Source organism: Hypanus sabinus, chromosome 31, assembly GCF_030144855.1.
Source record: "Hypanus sabinus isolate sHypSab1 chromosome 31, sHypSab1.hap1, whole genome shotgun sequence".
Classification (NCBI taxonomy): Eukaryota; Metazoa; Chordata; class Chondrichthyes; order Myliobatiformes; family Dasyatidae; genus Hypanus; species Hypanus sabinus.
This window is the reverse complement of record NC_082736.1, coordinates 11,173,296-11,185,387: the sequence shown is the minus strand read 5'-3', so window position 1 is coordinate 11,185,387 and position 12,092 is coordinate 11,173,296. Positions and strand designations below refer to the sequence as shown.

The following is a 12,092-nucleotide window of genomic DNA, read 5'->3' as shown; positions in this document are numbered from 1 at the left end:
TCGGAATTATGACCCAAACCTTGTGCTGGTGTACTGACAATTCGATAATGCCTGCACTTTAATATGTTGATGATGATCTGATGCAGGAGGGAGGTCTTCAGATTCATGGATCAATGGACTCCCTTCCAGGCAAGTGGGAGACCGGGACAAACAAGGCCATTTCCATCTGAATCGGAGGGGAACCAATATCCTCACCAGGAGGTTTGATGGTGTCACTTGGCAGAGTTTGGAGTAGCAAGTCGGAGAAAGTACGTATGATAAGACAGTCTGAAAAGAACGAGAGCTAATAAAATTGCTGGGACTGATGGGCTGAAATGAGTTTATTTCAACATTAGGAGTAATCTGTTGTCGGAGGGATAGGGCTGGCAGCTCAACATTCCTGGGTTTCATTGTTTTACACGTGAGTTGGGGTAGGGTGGGTTTAACAGAAGCAGAGGTTACCCCACTGGGATTGTCACAATAAACTGGAAGGCAGAGGCAATCTGCAGTTACACTGATAGGATTATCATATTGGACCCCAATGACCAGTGTGGGGACTTTATCTTCCCTAGAATTGATTGGATCTTGCACAAGATTTCTTCATTGAATCTGAAGAGTGTTTGAAACATTATGTACAGAGCCCAACCCGAGGAGAGAACAGACAGGAGGAATTAGTTTTGGGAAACGAGCCAGGCCAGCTGACAGCTGATTGTCATTGAATATTCTGGGATCTTATTTTTTTTCTTAGTGATGAGGAAGAATAAAATCAGATCTTGTATGAATTGCAGGAGGGCAGGTTAGTACGGAGTAAGACAGAAACCACGGGGCATTGATTGGGAGCAGCCACTGTCAGACAAGTCCACATCTGACGTGCGAGAGTTGTTTCAAGACCAGCAGATCCGAGTTTGAAATTGAGGTACAGGATTTATGCACATTTGGAAAGGCATGGCCTGATTAGGGACAATCAGCATGGTTTTATGTGGGCAGATCACGCTTGACAAAATTGATCGAGGTTTCGGTGGTGGTGATACAGATTATAAGATACAGGAGTAGAACTAAGCCATTTGGTGTATCAAGTCTGCTCTGTCATTTCTTCTTGGCTGATACATTTTTCCTCTCAGCCCCAATCTCCTGCCTTCTCCCTGTATCCCTTCATGTACTGACCAATCAAGAATCCATCAACTTCTGCCTTAAATATACCTAAAGTCTTGGCCTCCACAGCTGCCGCCTGTGGCAATGAATTCCACAGATGCACCACACTCTAAAGAAATTCCTCCTCATCTCCAATCTGAAAGGAAGACCCTCTCTTCTGAGGTTGTGTCCTCTGGTCTTAGACACTCCCGTCCTCTCCATATCAACTTTATCAAAGCCTTTCACCATTCAATAGGTTTCAATTAGTCATCCCTCATTGTTCTAACTTCCAGGGAATAAAGGCCGAGAGCCATCAAACACTCTTCATATGACAAGCTGTTTAATCCTGGAATCATTTTTGAGAATCTTGTTTGAAACCCATCCAATTTCAGCTCATCCTTCCTAAGATAAAGGGCCCAAAACTGCTCCCAATAATCCAAGTGAGAGCTCACCAATACTTCATAAATCTCAACATTACATCCTTGCTTTTATATTCTAGTCCTCTTAAAATGAATGCTAACATCATATTTGCCTTCCTCACCACAGACTCAACCTGCAAATTAACCTTTACAGAATCAGCACAATGACTACAAAATCCCTCTGCACCTCAATTTTTTGTATCTTCTCTCCACTTAGAAAATAGTCAACCCTAATATCTCCTCAACCAAAGTGCATGACCATACAATTCCCAGTTCTGGATTCCATCTGCCACTTCTTTGCCTATTCTCTTCATCCGTCTGTCCTTCCCTATTTCCTCAAAAATACCTGCACCTCCACCTGTCCCTTCATATCATCTGCAAATTTTGCAACAAATCCATCGTCAATTTGGATAGTTATGTGCACAGGAGGGGAATGGAGAGTTATGGGCTGAGTGCAGGTCGGTGGGACTAGGTGAGAGTAAGCATTCAGCAAGGACTAAAAGCGCCGAGGTGGCCTGTTTCCGTGCTGTAATTGTTATATGGTTATAAGAGACAGGTGGAGGCGCAGGTATTTTTGAGGAAATAGGGAAGGACAGGAAGATGAAGAAAATGGGTAAAGAAATCATTGACATATAACGTAAAAAGAATCAGTCCCAACATCTTGGTGCTTGATGAAGGCAAGACTGTGGACATGATCTCTATAGACCTTAGTAAGGCATTTGTAAAAGACCCGTGGGTTTCAATATAAATTGCAATTTCAATTCAGAAATGGATTCCGCATAGAAGTCTATGTCGGGCTGGAAGTCAGTCTACAGAGGTGATCCACAAGGATTGATGCTGGGAATTATGTTGTTTCTGATATATATCAATTTTTGGATGAAAATGTTGATGGGTGGTTTACAAGTTTACATGTGACAGCAAGATTGATGGAATTGTGGACAGTGTAAACATTGATCAATGCACACAGTGTGACACAGATCACAAACATATGCAGAGAAATTGCAGAAGGAACTTAATCTGGGAGGGTATGGCACTTTGGGAGATCAAATGAAAGAAGAAAGTATAATGTTATTGATTGACCCCTTCACAACATTGGTGAGAAGAGTGATCTTGGGGATCTTGGGATCCAGGCACATAGTTCACAGAACGTGGCTACACAACGGGATAAGGTGTACAGAATGCTGGTCCCCACTGGTCACTGTGTTGAGTATAAGAGCAAGGGAGTCACGTATTACGACAGGCACACAAACGCACGGTGAATGGACCATGTCCAGGTAGGTCGACTTTTGGCAGTATGAAGGATAAGAGGGATCTTGAGGTCCGAGTCCATAGGAGGCTCAAAGCAGCTGCACAGGTTGACTCCACAGTTAAGAAGGCGTATGGTGTATTGGCCTTCATCAATCGTGGGAATGAATTTAGGACTGGAGAGATAATGTTGCAGCGATACCCGGCCCTGGTCAGACCCCACTTGGAGTACTGTGCTCAGTACTGTTTGCCTCACTACAGGAAGTATATGCAAGCCATAGAAAGGGTGCAGAGGAGATTTACAAGGATGTTGCCTGGAATGGGGAGCATGCCTTATGAGAATAGGTTGAGTCAACTTGGCCTTTTCTCCTTGGAGCGAAGGAGGATGAGAGCTGGCCTGATAGAGGTGTACAAGAGGATGAGAGGCATTGATCGTGCAGATAGTCAGATACTTTTTCCTAGAGCTGAAATGGTTGCCACAAGAGGACACAGGTTTAAGGTGCTGAGGAGTAGGTACAGAGGAAATGCCAGGGGTAAGTTTTTTTAATCAGAGAGTGGTGAGTGTGTGGAATGGGCTGCCGGCAATGGTGGTGGAGGCGGATATGATAGGGTATTTTAAGAAGATTTTAGATAGGTACATGGAGCTCAGTGAAATAGAGGGCTATAGGTAAGCCTGGTAACTTCTGAGGTAGGGGCATGTTTCGCACAACATTGTGGGCGGAAGGGCCTCTGTTGTGGTGTAGGTTTTTTTTTGTTTCTATGACTGAACAGGACTCCAAGGGTATTCAGTGACTTGGAAATTTTCTTGCATCAATCTCCAGATGTACTTTTCAATAAGCTTTTTTGCAGAGCTTCCTGGAGTGTTCTTTTGTCTTCATGGTGTAATTTTTGCTGCGATACTGACTACCAACAGTAGTGTAATTTTATTACAATCAATTGAAACAACTTGACTGCACATGGTGATCTCCAGTTAACTGATGAGGTAGCTCCTAAAACCAATTGGCTGCAGCAGTGATGATTTGGTGTGTTATATTAAAGGGGGTGAATACGTATACACACAATTAATTTGTGTTTTATATCTGTAATTAATTTAGAGCACTTTTTAGAGATCTGTTTTCACTTTGACACAAGAGACTTCTTCTGTTGATCAATAAAAAAAAGCCAATTTTAATACGCTGTGATTCAATACTGTAAAACAATAAAACATGAAAACTTCCAAGGGGCATTAATACTTTTCATAGGCACCTTACATGTCGGGACACTGATGAGAAAGGGGGAGGGAAAGAAGACACAGGGAGGAGTGGTCTGAAGAACCTCAGGTGTTCCTCCCGATGGGATAAAACACAAAAAGGGAAATATCAAAGAGAGATGAGAATGGAGCTGTGATTGTCATGAGAGATTTAATCAGAAGCAGATTCGAGTACTGCTGCATCGAGTAACTTTGTTCTGAGAGCTGGAACAACCACGATCTGCTGGTGGCAACCCATTCCAACTGAGTTTCCCATTCACATACCGGCATATCGGTCCCTTACAGCTGTCTTAACCGGTGATGGGGTGGTAATGGGACAAGCTCCTACTTCCCATTAAATGCTGCCAATGGTGTGTGCCTCAAATTGCCTCCGTCAGCTAAATACAGCTCCTGACTTTAACATTTGGCTTAGCTACTAAGCCCGACGGAACTGTTTCTAGTGTCGGGGGAAGGTGCAAATAGGTTTACTAGCATCATATAACCAACTGCTATGGACAGATGGGCTCGTCAACCGTGCTTGGCAGCTCATCTAGTGGAAGGAAAACCCTGACCTCAAACCTGGACCCTGGAGTTCACCCTCAATCTGTGGTCTGGAGTTCTCCCTCATTGTGATCACTTCTTCAGGGATCCTTCACCACAAGATCTCTCTGTAATCCCACCACATTACACAGATTACATCTGAAATGTCCTGTTCCTGGGTAAGATCCTGCTGTAAGAAACTGTCTCTGACCACTCCACAAATTTCTCTTCCACTGTACCAGTTTGATTAGTTTAATCAATACACAGACTGAAGCAAACACACATAAAATGCTGGAGGAACTCAGCAAACAGTCGACATTTTGGGCTGAGAACCTTCATCGGGATGAGACAGAAAGGGACAAAAGCCAGAATAAGGTGGTGGGGGAGGAGGACAAGTGAGTGGGGTGTGTGGTTTGTGGAGGGATAAGGATGTGAGGAGCTGGGTGACAGGCAGAAAAGGCAAAGAGAGGAAGAAAAAGTAATCTAATAGGTCAGAATGTTGGACCATGGGATGACGTGAAGGAGCTGGAGAACCTAGGAGAGATGATGGGCAGGTCATAAGGGCGTGTGAGGAGAAGTGAAGGGGTTAACTGGCAACAGAATGGGGAAAAATAAGTGGAATTGGGGGAAACAGAGTGCAGTGATATCCGGAATTTGGAGAAATCAATGTTCATGTCATCAGGATTGGAGGCTGCACAGTCGGAATATGAGGTGTTGTTTGGCTAGCCTGTATTTGGCCTCATCGTGGGAAGAGAGAAGGCTACAGACAGACATGTTGGTGATGGCCCTCTGCTGGTCAAGGTCGAAGATGGATATTGTACCCTCACTGTGAAAGTCAATATGCAAGCCAGGGTACTACGATACGTAAAGCAAGCTGTTGCCCATGCAGTGGCTCCTGCTCTCCATGCAGCTGATGAATCCAGAGCAACCGCAGAGACCGATGGGGTCAGGCACCAGAGTGGTCGCATGATTACCAGTCTGCATTGAACACAGGACTGACAGGGAATTAGTGTTCACAGTGGAGACACAGCAAACATCCCACAGATATCTGATGGTGACATTTCAACATTGTGCAATAATGTGTAACAATTGCCATCACGAGGGAGAAGCTAACAGGAAAAAAAGCAAACATTACCAGGTCCCAGTGACAGGCACTGAAGCCTGGAGTGAAAGTAGAGACACTGAAGTCTGTCAAAACTCACTGTTACAGAAAGGTCCCAGTGGAGTTGAAAAGCATTGTTGAAGAAGGGTGGAAGATAAAAACCAGGTGACTGTAGTCCAGTTAACTTCACTTCAGCTACTGGAGCCTATAATCTGTGAAGAAATAACAAGTCATTTGGAAAAGTCTAATGCATTGAACTAAGTCAACAGGGTTTACAGTCAGATTCACACAGCACAGATATGAACCCCTCAGCTCAAAAGGTCCACGATGACCAAAGTTCCCATCTGAGCTTGTGCTCTGTAACCCCCTCGCCACCACATTATGAACAAGGCTATTGTCCCATTTCCCTGCATTTAGCCCATATCCTTCAAAACCTTTCCTTTCCATCTACCTTTTTAATGTACCTGACTCAAACACTCCCCTTGACAGCTCAATCCATTTACCGATCAGCCTGCATGTGGAAAAGTTGCCCTTCAGGTTCCTATTAAATCTCATCTCAAACCAATGCCCCCAGTTCTTGATTCCCTTACCCTGGCAAAACTCTGTTATCTTTGACCCAACCCAGGCCCCTTATAATTTTATACACCTCTGCAGTATTGCCACTCATTCTCCAATGTTCCAAGGAAAATTGTCCAAAACAGTTTCCACTAATCAGTCCTTTGAGATCCAGTAACATACCTGTAAATCTCCTCTGCACTCTTTCCAGCTCAATGCTGCCTGTCATATAGCACGGTCACAAAAACTAAACACTATTTATGAAATGCGGCCAAACCAACGTGTTGGACAACTGCACCATTTCATCCAAGCTTCTATATTTGGTGCCCTGACTGAAGGCCGGTGTTCCAAAAGCCTCTTCACCACCCTGTCCATCTGGAACCTGGTTTTTGTCTCTGTAACTGGGGTTACAGAATGTTAAATGAATGTTTGACAAACATACCAGAGATTTGAGACTTTACAGGGGAAGTTGGAGAAGTGGTGATTTTGGATTGTCAGGAGCCATTTGCCAAGGAGCCACACGAAAGGCTGGTGCACAAGACCAGATCTCCGTACTGGGAAGGAGGTGTGTTAATATTGACTGAAGACTGGTTATCATACTGAGACAGAATAACAGGTCTGTTTCAGGCTGGGATGACATAACTACTGGAGTGTCCCAGCAACCTGTTTTGGACACTCCATTATTTACTATTGATATTAATGACCAGGAGGAGTGGCAGAGAGTGAGGAATCCATGATTGTCAATGACAGGGAATGTGGTATGGGCATGTTCTGATTGGACATTTGGTCTCTCCAACAGGATATGGGGAAGCTGGTGAGTAGAATACTTGGTAAATGGAATTTAATGTATTAAGTGTGATGATGTAGTAGGAGGAATCAAAATTCACTACTATTTATGTGGAGATAAATTGTAAATGAGAGAAATAGAGAGGGGTCGAGGTGCTGCCTGCAAAACAAAATAGAAATGGGTGCAGTGAAGGGTTCATAAGACCATATATGACCAAGGTTCAGAGGTGAATGGTTCATTGACATTTATTGCTGGGGCATTAGTGCTGCGAAACAGAGAAGTGTTGTTACAGTGTCAAATAAACACACAGTGACTGATTTTGGGAAGTTAAAGCAGGTCAAGACATACCCAGTGAATGGCAGGGCCCTGCAGAGCACTAATGAAAAGATGAACCTGAGGCACGGGTACATAGTTCCCGGAAAGAGCCAACACAGGTAGAGAAGGTGGTGAAGAAGGTGCACGACATGCTTAGCTTCATCGGCAAAGGCTCTGAGAGGAGTTTGGACATCACGTTACAGTTGTACAAATCAATAATTAAACCACACCAGGAGTACACTGTGCAGTTCTGTTCACCACGAGAGGAAGGATGTGATTAAACTGGAAATGTGCAGAAATGATTCACAGGAATGTTACCTGGACTGGGGGATTGAGTTACAAGGAAAGATCAGATCGACTGGGACTGTTTTTCCTGGAGTGAAGTAGGCTGAGGGGAGACCTGACACAAATTTTTAAAACTATGAGAGGTGCAGACAAGGTAGACAGTCAGAATCACTTCCCCAGGGTAGAAATATCAAATATGAGAAGGCACAGCTTTAAAATGCCAAGGTGAGAATTTAAAGGTGGTTTTCAGGGCAGGTAAGATTTCTGTTTCTGTACAGAGAGTGGTGAAGGCTGGGTTTGGTCTGCCATGGGGAGTAGTGGAAGCAGATACGATAATGACATTTAACAGGGTTTTAGATAAGCCATGAATATTCAGAGAATTGAAGCGCATGGATTACACGCAGGCTGAAGAGATTTAGTTTCATTTGGCATCCTGTACAGCACAGACAAAAGAAGGGTCTGTTCCTGTGCTGTACTATTGTGTGTTCTCGGTGAGCCTCAGTGACGGGGAATTCTTTAGCCGGGGTCACAGACAGGCGTATCTGTGGCAAGGAGAGAGACTGCAAGATGGTGCATTACCAGCCTGGTACCAGAGCCAAGGATGTAACTGAACAAGTACAGGCCATTCTGAAAGGGCAGGGTGAGCAGCCAGAGGACGTGTCCATATTGGTTCTAACAAAAGAGCCAAAGTCCTGCAAAGAGATTTAGGGAGTTCAGGAAAAAGTTAAGCAGAGTCTCTTGGGGGGGGGGGGGTAATCCCAGTGTCACCTGCTAGCGAGGGAAGAAATAAAAAGGTGGTTCAGTTTTATGTGTGGCTAACAAGCTGGTGCAGGTTAGTTACATGGATCATTGAGTTTTCATCAGGAGAGGCGATGGGAAGAGTTGACAAATAGACAATTTACAGTGTCTCAGGAGCACTACAAGTGTGAAGATAAACAAATATTAGAAGTAAGAGAAAGAATGAAAAGTTACCACAAACAGTCTGACATGAGGGGTGTCATCACTTCCCCGGGGGTCAGAATGACTTCATACAGTGCTCCTTGGAGCAGCACAATGGTGTTAGTCTGTTACTGAAGATGCTCCTCTGTTCAGCCAAGGAGGCATGCAGAGGGTGAAAAACATTGTGCAGAATTGTCAGGATTTTCTGTCTGGTCCTTTGTTCCACCATGGCCTCCAGTGTGTCTAGTTTGACTCCAATAACAGAGTCAGCCTTTCGAATCAATTTATTCTCAGATGGCATCACCCATGTTGATGCCACTGGCCCTGTACACCACTGGATAGTTAGGCCAAGTTAATGAACACAGGGGCACCAAGGGGCAGAAGTGTGTTTGTATCAGTGCCTAGTTAATCCAAACGTACTTAGAGTCTGAATTAGTACATGGCACGGAGATTCAGCCATTACAGTGAAGGGTAGGACTGGGAGCTAAGCATTCCAGGATTCAGATTCAGACAGTTCAGAGGGAGGTGAATGAGATTGGGGAGCTGTACTGCTGATCAGGCAGAATGTCACAAATTCAAGGTCATCCCGGAGGCTCATCCAGTGAGACCATGTGGGTGGAACTCAGGAATGAGAAAGGCGCAATCACTGTGATGGGATTATACTGTAGGGCTCCCGATAACCAGTAAGAGTGAGGAACAGATATTTTGGCAGGTTATGGACTGATGTAAAAACAACAGAGTATCTATAGTGAATAAACTCCCCAGAGTGACTGGGACTCCCTTATCATCTGAGTCTTGATTGGGGCATTATATGTTAAGTGTTTTCAGCAAGGTTTCCTGAAACAGTATGCAGATGGTCCACCAGGAGGGAGACTTTCTTGACTTTGCCTTGGGAAATATGGGACTCACCAGATTGTGGTAGGAACAACCAGTGTTCAAAGAGGAATTAGACAGGTCCTTCAGGGGAAATAACCAGCAGAGCTGTGGGGACAGAGTGGGAAATGGGACTGTGGAAATGTTGTAACAGGAGTTGGTATAAACTTGATGGTCAAATAGTCCAGATCATCCCAGAATGATCCTGTGATCTGTAATAGTCTGAAAAAATTATTCTAGTCACCGGTGAACCTTCTAAGCTCCAGGGTGGACAAGATCAATTGTGTAATAAGGACACACTTCGGTAAAATCACTGACACCATATTCCAAGCACACTGAGCTGAAAGAGCACAGCACCGGCCAGTGAGGACACAGACCAGTACAACACCCGGCTCTCTACTACAAAGTTCAAAGCTGTAAGTAAATGTATTATTAAAATACATTTCTGTCATTGTATGCAACCCCGGGATATATTTTCTTTTGGGCATACCGTTGGTTTGTTAGAGCTGTTGGGCAGGGTATAAACTAATTTGGCAGGGGCATGAGAACTGGTGTAAAAGGACTCAGGACAGTACAGATGGTAAAGAAAGAAAATATAGCATGCAGTCACACTGTCAGGAAGAGTGAGCAGATGATAGGACATAACTGCAGCCAGCAGAGGGATGCAGAATCAATAAGGGTAGCAAATCCAATACTTGTAGCGTCATTCATCAATACACAGAGTATAAAAAATAAGGTGGATAATCTTATTGCCCTCTTACGGATTGTCATGTATAATGTGATCATCACAGAATCACAGATGAAAAATATTTATAGTTGAGAGCTACATGCCCAATTTGACATATCAGAAGGACAGAAAGGTAGGCGATGGGGATGGCATGGCTCTGCTGGTAAAGAATGGTATCAAATCAGTAGGAAGATGAGCCATAGGATCGGAAGATGTTGAATCATTGCGAGTAGAGTTAAAAAAAACTGCAAGTGTAAAAGGACGTTGATTCAGTTACAAAAAGGCCATCAACAGTTGTTTGAATGTGGACCACAGATTACAACAGGAAATAGAAAAGGCATTTCAAACGGGTAATGTTATTGGAGATTTCATGGGAGATTTCAACACGCAAGTCGACTGGGAAAATCAGGTTGGAAATAGATCTCAAGAGAGTGAGTTTGTTGAATGCCTAAGAGATGGCTTTTTAGAGCATTTTGTCATTGAGCCTACCAGGGAATCAGCTATACTGGATTGTGTGTTATTTAATGAACAGGAGGCAATCAGGGAACTTCAGGGAAAAGTACCCTTAGGAGGCAGCGATCACAGTAACATTGAGTTCAACTTGAAATTGGATAGGGTGAGAGTACAGTCTGACATAGCAGTGTTTCAGTGGAGTAAAGGTAGTAGCAGTGGTATGACAGAGGAGTTGGCTAAAGTAAATTGGAAGGAGATGCTGGCAGAGATGGTAGCAGAGCAGCAAAGGTGAGAGTTTCTGAGAAAAATGAGGGAGGTACAGGATAAATGTATTCCAGAAACAAATAAATACTCAAATGGCACAATAGTACAACTGGTTCAGCTCGCTTCTCCACTCTGCACTGAACTAAGCATCTGTGCACAGACTCTCTTTGAGCATTTCAGTTCAAAACGCTACAGAACTTGCTTGTGTTTATTGTTTGCAGGATTTGTCTTTCTTTCTGCACATTGGGTGTTTGATGGTCTTCTTATTTTATTAGTGGGTTCTTTTCACTTCCTTTGTTTTATGGCAAACTGTTTGAAACAAACCTCAGTTGCAGACGTACTTTTGATAATAAATTTACTTTGAACTTTGATTCAAAAACCTGATGCTTGAGGGATAAAGTAAGGACAAAAATTTAACAAAACTTAAAACTGATGCTCCATTAGTTACAGGCCAGGATGCAGAAAAGTGGAAAATGATAAATATTCTTCCTCTTTTTAAGAACTGCAATAGGGACAAGACAGGAAAGTATACCCTGGTGATTCTTACATTCGTGGGAGGGATATTACTCGAAAAGATATTTAACGATAGGATCAGCTCAGGCTTTATAAGGCATTGGTCCGATCACACTTGGAGTACTGTGAACTGTTTTGGGTCCGTTATCTAAAAAGCTACAAGTTCGTAGAGGAGGTTCACAAAAATGATCCTGGCAATAAAAGGATTAATGAACAACGATTGTTAGATGGCTTTGGGCCTGTACTCTCTGGACTTTAGAAGAATGATGGAATCTCATTGAAACCGATCAGATATTGAAAAGGCCTAGAACAGAGTGGGGAGGGTATTTCCGATAGTGGGGCAGTCGGGGACCACAGGGCACAGCCTCATAATACCATTAGAGCAAAGATATGGAGTAATTTCCTTAGTAATGGGTAGTGAATCTGTGCTGCCGATGTCAGGATGTTTTTCTTTGACCAGAGTTCAGCGATTAACACCATCATTCCCACAGTCCTGATCAATAAGGTACGGAACCTGGTCTCTCTGCAATTGGATCCTCAACTTCCTAATCTGGAGACAACAGTCTGTGCAGATTGGTGATAAAACGGGCTAATCCCTATTGACATCAATGGATCTGGGGTTAAACGTGATTCTGGTCCTGACTCTGAATTCATCCCCACAGACGGATGTGGCCAACTTATTGGGTACATTGAAAGTGGAGGTTCTTGATTGTGGGGGCGGGGGCAGAATAAGCGTG

General features: G+C 43.7%; 1 pseudogene; it reads right to left on the bottom strand.

Annotated features, from left to right (window-relative positions):
• LOC132383847 (uncharacterized) overlaps positions 1–12,092 on the bottom strand; it is a 101,086-nt pseudogene that overhangs the window by 1,079 nt on the left and 87,915 nt on the right.